This window comes from Nipponia nippon, unplaced genomic scaffold (genome assembly GCF_047370975.1).
Source record: "Nipponia nippon isolate SJK-2023a ecotype South Korea unplaced genomic scaffold, ASM4737097v1 scaffold_6, whole genome shotgun sequence".
NCBI classification, from domain to species: Eukaryota; Metazoa; Chordata; class Aves; order Pelecaniformes; family Threskiornithidae; genus Nipponia; species Nipponia nippon.
Window position 1 is genome coordinate 48113714 of NW_028262380.1, and position 7585 is coordinate 48121298.

A 7585-nucleotide genomic window follows, 5' to 3' on the forward strand; every position below is an offset into this window, starting at 1 on the left:
CCTAGTTGGACATCATGCAGGAATGTACATGAAATAGTTCGGAGATGGTGCTGCTGCTCTTGCCCAGGCGAAGCAAGAGACTGGCAGGGGCATTTACAGTGCCGTGGGGTCAGCTCAGGCAGGTGAAACTCTGCAGGATGGAAGGGAAATCACCATTAAGCTTTCCCTCTTCCATAAACAAGAAAGATCTTGCCCGACTGTCATAACCCTGTGTCTACTTTTGAAAAACTTTGATTGAATATCACTTAGCCACTGATTATACAGGAACGAAGTTTACAATACCAAAACTAAATAGCTGTTCCTTTCTGTTTGTTAGTACGGATGGTTCTTCATTAAAATAGTTCTCTGGAAAACGGATTCCCAATGTGCTGCAAAAGCTTTTTGATGAGAGCAGCTAACGTGGATGTTGTGGAAATCTGGGTACGTCCTGGGTTAGGGAATCCATCCTGGGAGCGTTAGCAGTGAACTGGGCTTGTGCAATCTGTGTCTTTCTGCACCCCTTCCTCAAAATCTCATTTCAGAAAGCTGTTCTTCGCTTTGGGGATTTTTACCCCATATACCTCTGCCACCTGGAGACCAACTGAACTATCAATTTTCAAATACTTCATCTGTACTTCGCTTCTAACTTCCCCTTGCGACCCCCTAGTTCGTTTTCAGTAGAGAATTTGGCTGCCATGGCCCGAGTTTGTTTTATCCATCCTCCACTCCCTGTATCTCCCAGAATGGACCAGATAATGAACACTGAAAGTTTGCCAGGTGCTTAGCGAATTGTGTTTGCACACTTGAAATGATCCTATGAAGATACTGTACTACCACAGTACCTGTTTATTGGATATATTAACATAAAATACACGCAATGACCATTTTTCCATTGAGTAGGTATCTTCTTGCCAAAGAATTAGAGATGTGGTAGATGCATTGAACTCTCCCTTTGTAGAACAACATCTGTAAAGGATTACTCATCATGAAAAGGACTGAGATTATATTTGATACTTAGCAGAAGTCTGTAATGTAAGCTTCCAACAGCACTCTGTTGCAGGCTCTGTTAAGGATATGCGAAAACATAACCAGTGACAGACGCAGCTGAGCTGGCAGGTGCCTGTGTGCTAGTGATGCTGAATCCATACTCAAAGGGATATTCTGGTACCTTATCCCAAAAGCACCCTTAAAGATGGACATAGTCTATTTGGAAACAGACAAGAGGAGAATACTTTGATACCAGTGTAACTGAGAGCAGGCAGACATGTTTTAAGTAAAAGAATCAGACTAGATAAGCTTGAGGAGTGTGCTGGGTTTTGGATTTCTTTTTGAAGAAAAATCAACGTCAGCTGACAAGGAAAAAGCAGCAAATAGTTTTCACTTAAATACAGTAGTAGACTGAAGCCTATTGTGGAAGGATAATCGATGACCAAGGTCAGGTCGGATGGGGCTCTGAGCAACCTGATTGAGTTGAAAATGTCCCTGCTCATTGCAGGAGGGTTGGACTAGATGACTTTTAAAGCTCCCTTCCATCCCAAACCATTCTATGACATTGAAAAATATTTGAGGGAGGAAAAATGCCAAGCAAGGTCCACAAAATGATGAAGTAGCAATGAAGCAATGAGAATCTAAAGAGAGCCTGATGAGAAAGGCAGTACAGTTTGAGATACAGCTTGCTGAACTGTCTTGGAAATTAGGCCAAAACCAGCAAACGTACGATATAGTAAAAAGTTGATCATAGTTAACTTTCAGGAGTTGTAATACATCTAAGTCTTATCTACACTGACTAAGATTGTTTGGGTAGGATATTCTCATTTATAGTCAAACATCTGCTTATCCTAGCATTATGAAACCTAATAATCCAACAAGTTTTTCAAAAGTTATGAAACAGTTATCCATGTAATGCAATTAAAAATGTCTGCTGGTACTTAGATCTTTATCCCTACTTTTCTCATCGTCTCTGCAACTCCTTCCCATGCAACAGTAATTAATTTGCCCTTTTTTTAATGAACTGTTAAACTGCCAAGAGTATGAGTAAATTTAACTTAAAGTGGAATTTTTAAAATGTTTCTCAAAAATCCTTCATAAACTCTTTCATAGACTTTCAAACAAGATACTGACATGATGCTTCCTTGAGTTATACTGTTCCTCTTCTTCAGGCTGCTGGTACATTCTTCCTTCATTAGATGCCTCTCCTTTCTTTGCTGGCTCCTGTTTGACAAACAGTGCACTAGGATGTAAGCACATAAAATATGAATCTCTCTACTTTGGCTGGCAAAAAAAAAAAAAAAGAAAGAAAGAGGTTTTTAAATTACTGCTGGCTAGCTTGTAATAATGAGGCTGTTAAAACTCTGGAGGAGTTTCTGATCAGGTTATCCTCTGCACCAAAGGCTATCACTATCCAGAAGTTTCCAACATCTTGGAAGTCCAACATGTATTCACTTCTTCCTGAAGTAGAAAAGCTGCAGAACTAGTACAGAGCGAGGAAGGGATGGGGCAGGCTTAGCGCCAAAATAAGAACCCTCAAAATACGTGATTTTTTTCAGTTTTCTTCCCCTAATACAGTATTCTCCCCATCCCAGTGGATTACTAAAAATTTAAGGAAGAATAGCTTAGAAAAAGTCAAGTCACACCTATACAGGAGAGCAGCTTCTTTCCATTATGAAACACTGGTATATCGTGCAATTGAAATGGATTTAACAAGTGCAAATCCAGTATGAAATGGAAAAACTGCTTTTCTGGAAAATAATTCTGGAGTAGGAGAGCAAAAGTTGGGCAGATACTCTACTACAGCAGGATTCTTGTGCCAGCCTTTCACCAGCCCTTAAAGCAGCTACGCCTGCTTGCTTTTATCGGGGTTTGAAGTTTGGGGGAGGAAAACAGGAAGCTGAGCTTCCAAAAGACGGCAGCGTTTTTCTGTTAACTGGCATTTGAGAGTTCACTGAACTCCTGCCCTAACTGCTGCAGCACGCGCTATACATCCCTTACTCCGAGCATTAGAAGAGCCTAAATAAGCATTAGTAGAATTGTTTACAAATATGACAAGATCTGATGCTCTTGAAGAATTCCTGTTCTACGTTAGGATGAAAATATTTCACATGTTGTTAGATTTTTAAATACCCGTATTCATCCAGATGATCCCCGAAAGACTTTCTCTGACAGACAGACGTACTGTCCTTCTGTAGACACTTGCATCCGCATTTGCCCCCAAACTCTCCAGTGAGAGCACCTAGCTCCAGCTCCTCCCAGAAACTCAAGACCTGTGCTTCACCAGCAGCTCAGCTCCAGGGGCCCCATGAATTGGAGGCCGTGTCCCTCCTCCAGATCGGATAAACCAGAATGAGGGGAGTGAGCTCTGCTCATGCACAGCTCTCACCAGTTCAGCTGTGGAACAGGACCAGATCATGGGCTCTGGTGTGCAGGTTCACCAGAGCTAAATATGGTTGAACTCCATATGCTTCACAGCTCACTGGAGTCCTCCTATAGTGCTATTCACACAGTTATTCAGTAGTTACTGAAATATTAGACAAACTTCACGTAAGGTTGTGAAAGAGAAGCAGGAAAATATAGCTGACAGCTATTAATAGCGACAAGCTGTTACCAGTATATAGAGCTGATAGGTAGCTTTGAAAATTTCTTGAGCTCAAAGCAAGAGGAGATATCAAGAGCTTAGGAAATACCCTCTGTGTGCGGGAGAAATCAAGTGTTTCTGCAATGAAGAAGTACTGCATCTGCTCAAAGTTAGGAAACCCTGATCCAATTTATGTTGCAAGAGTCGGCACCTTGTGGACTTTGATGCCTTTCTGGAAGGTGTGCTTTCATCAGCTGTTACTGGGCTTGCTCCAGCGGCATGTAATGAAATTCAGTGATGTCTTTGGACTGCTGGACAAACTGGGTGATATGACTGTTTCCTCTGGTCTTAATCTACCACTTTCATAGCTTAAATCCTTGACTAGGATGAATGGATAAAATAAATATGATTTCATGGTAGCTGAAAACTGTATGCTTTTTTTAAGGAAAAATATGTAGTGAAACTTTCATCAGAATACATGCCTTAGTGTTAAAGAGAGTCCAGGTAGCTTTCTCTCATGAATGCTGCTTTAGATAGTGGAGGTGGGGGTGTTTTTCTGTTGGTTTTTTTTCTTTTTTTACAGTTTTTTTCTAGTTTAGAAGAAAAAAAAACAAAAACAAAAACAACACATTAATCAGTGTTTCTAAGATTGCAGTTTTCCCCATAAGACTTCATGTGTGAAAGATGCTCACCATCTCCCCTTAGAAAGCTAGTGCTACAAATGAGCTGTCACCCATCTTCCAACATACCTCTGCTCCCTGTGTGAAAATAACATACTAACAACCAAACATCTCCTTGGATTCTATGAAGAATTTCAGCTTTAGTCTTAGTTGTCTAAAGCAAGAGAGAACTGAAATTGGGCAAGTTAGACATTTTTGTGTGGTCCTCGAAATCTACGTCATCTCGCAGGCATCCTGACTTGATTTTTTTGCATGCACCCAAGCCTTCCCTTGCTATTGAAGTTTCTGAGGAACCTGAACAACTCCTCCTCATCCAAAACCTCTTAATTCCTGAAAGATCGTGACAGCTTCCTGCTCTGAGCCCAGTACGACCTTCCCAAAAGATGTTATTGTGCCTAATCTTCCTGAGGCCGTTTCACCTATGCTAAAGGTGCATGTTAAAGTGCGTACCTACAATACAATGATCACTGCCAATTTTAGGTTAAAAAAAAAAAAAAAAGGAGGAGGGGGCATCAAGGGCCTCTTCCTCCATCAGTCTGAATCCAGCTTACTACTCCGTCTTCTCCAGGAGTGTGCTGCAAAGTTCTGCCCGTGAAAAGGTACTGGGAAATCAGAAGAAATGTTCTTCCCCTCCCTTGCTGTTGAATCTGTAGAGCAGAGCAAGGGAGACATCAGGATTTGGGACAGAAGGGCCCTGTTGCTGCACAGACCAGCTGAGGTACTTGGCACAGGTAGGTAAGGTCCCACATGCTGCTTCAGGAATGCCTGCCCACCTCAGGACAGCCTGGGATCCAGGAGTTACGTCCTCTCTTCAAACACAAGAGGCAGAAGTCAGTTTTGGCAGAAATAAGTACAGAGCTGAGACGGAAGCACACATCCAGGGAAAAATAGGAACCTCCAAGGCCGCCATTCTTAAAACAGTCGTCTTTTTTTTTTTTCTTCACTAGAGTAAGAACATCGGTATCGCAGTGCAGAGGTAGGCTCCTAAATCACAAAGGGGCAAGATTTAAGATGCCCCTTTTGTACTTGCCACTGATTTGGTAAGTTTCCTTTGCTCAGAGAGCTGTTTTATCACTTGAAATGTTTTGACTTCTCCTTAAAAGCTGTGTAACCCAGTGAATGCCGTTCTTGACATTCTAGACTTTTGCTTTGCTTACATATAGAGACATTTCCAGCTTTGATAAAGATCATTTGACTCAGTATTTGTTTTTCATACACTAGTGAATACTTCCCTCTGCAGGAAACTGTAAGTCAATAGCAGCCATAGCCTGTGGCAGTGTAGAAAAAACATTCAAGGCCTGAAGTGGTAACTCGTATAGTTAAATTTACTGAAATGCGTACTTGTTTCTTGGCAAGCTGCCCTAGTGGTATGGTCACGTTTTACCTTAAGTTTTCCATCAAGGTATTTCCATTGACTTTCACATAGATTTCCCGCCCCCCCCCCCAGTGGATTTTGACAGCAAATAAATAATCTGCCACTATCCACGCAGAATATTCTAACACTAGTGCTTACCCTCTTCAGATTGTCAGAGGAGAGAGAGTCATCTTTCATGTCAGTCATACTCTGCCATGGCTTTCTAAAGGAACTTGACTTCCTGCCTAAACTGAGCTGTACCAGCAGACCAGCCCCCATGAGCTACAATCTGCCTTTGTAGGTGCTTCTGGTTCCTGCACTGCCTAACTTCATTTTCTGGGTCAATCATTTTGTGACAGTCATAAATTCCCATACCTCAGTGCTTTCCCCTCTCCATCTAAAAATGGCAGTATTATGCCTTCCTTCTGAAGCACGACAAGTTTTAAAATGCAGAGTACGATCACTACTGTTTGATCTACCAGCCAGTACTCTACTCAGTTGTTATTACCCTGGATTATTCACCTCTTTCAAGTCTAAAACTTTATCTGGTAGCTTAGTTAAAAGTATCACTGCATTCTCAAAATGTAAGACTGGAACAAGCTTGGTTTTGCAGCCTTCTTTTTGAAGATATTTAAGTGTCCTTACACTTCTTGAAATTTCACCCACCTTCAAGCAGTATGTAAGATTTTCTTTAAATTCCCATGAGCAGGTATTTGCACTCTAAGGTCCTAAAAATTCCACCTGGTTTGAAAGTGGTTGCATCGTTTAATTGTTCTATGGCTGTTGTTCACATTTTTGGAGAAAAGCTTCAAGAAAAGGACCAGCCTTACAAAAATTAAGCCCTTCTGCAGTAAGGCCAAAGCTATGCCAGTTGGAAGGAAGACCATCTAAATAAAAATTAAGCTATTATTGGGGTATACTTAGATAATTCTTGTCAATTAATGCTTCTCCATGGTAGTTTTGCAGTGCCTGTACCTTTGGAAAAGGGCTGCCTTCATCCCAGTCTCATATGCCTGGTGCCATTCCTGATACCTGGTGCCATTCCTGGTGGCTTGAGCGCTGCTTTCACGAGGCAACTGCCTCCTGAGGAGGTTAAGGGTGACAGTTACTGACGCAGCCTGTGACGTAGTGAGGAGGGCAAGCCTTTTTACTCTTTCTTTTCTTTTCTCTTAAGCTGAATAGTTCAGCCACAGATAACTTGGAACAACGATTTCAAGTTGTGGTGGGCTGGTAACAGCCTTGTTAGCATGGTGAAAAGCTATCAGGAAGGAGCTCTAAATGACTGCTCTAAACCTTCCCCTTTCTTGGCTATTTTGGGGCCTATTAGGGCTCTTCTAACTGCAGGAAAGTTATATTTAAGACTGCTGAATCATTACCTCTTTTCCTTCCTCTGGTTGTCCATTAAGTTGAACATTAAATAGCGTGAAGAGATGCTAAACTGGTCATTCTTTGTTATACGCAGCACCTGTGCTAAGAAATTCACTGAAAGAGACGACTTGTAACAACTGACTTCTTGGGGGTTGCTTTTACCTCAAGAGCATGTGTTAACCTAGTAACTCCCAGCTGACTTGCGCTTTAATACTGTTTCCTATTTTAAACAAATTTCCATTAATTTAGTAACTCTTGTTCGTGTTATTAAATAGGATGCTAGCTGTTGGTGACCAGCAGCCGTAGTTCCCCCCCGCATCTACTGTTTTCTTCCCATGAAAAAACAGGGGTTGGAAGACAGAGACTGCTGCCCACAACATGCTTGCTCCATAACATTGGCTTTGCCATCTGTCACCAACCGCAAGGTAGTAATAATAATATTTAAAAAAAAAAAAGCAGCAAGCAAGCAGATGAAAAAGATAACTGTAAGAATAAGGACCACCTTTTCTTATTTAGGGCAAGTTTTTAATGTGGTGGGTTTAGTGCAAAGGAACAAACTTTGTTTCACTAAAGTCAGTGACCTCTACGTTCAGAGGGACTTTTAGTTTCTACACCAATTATAGAACATCATGG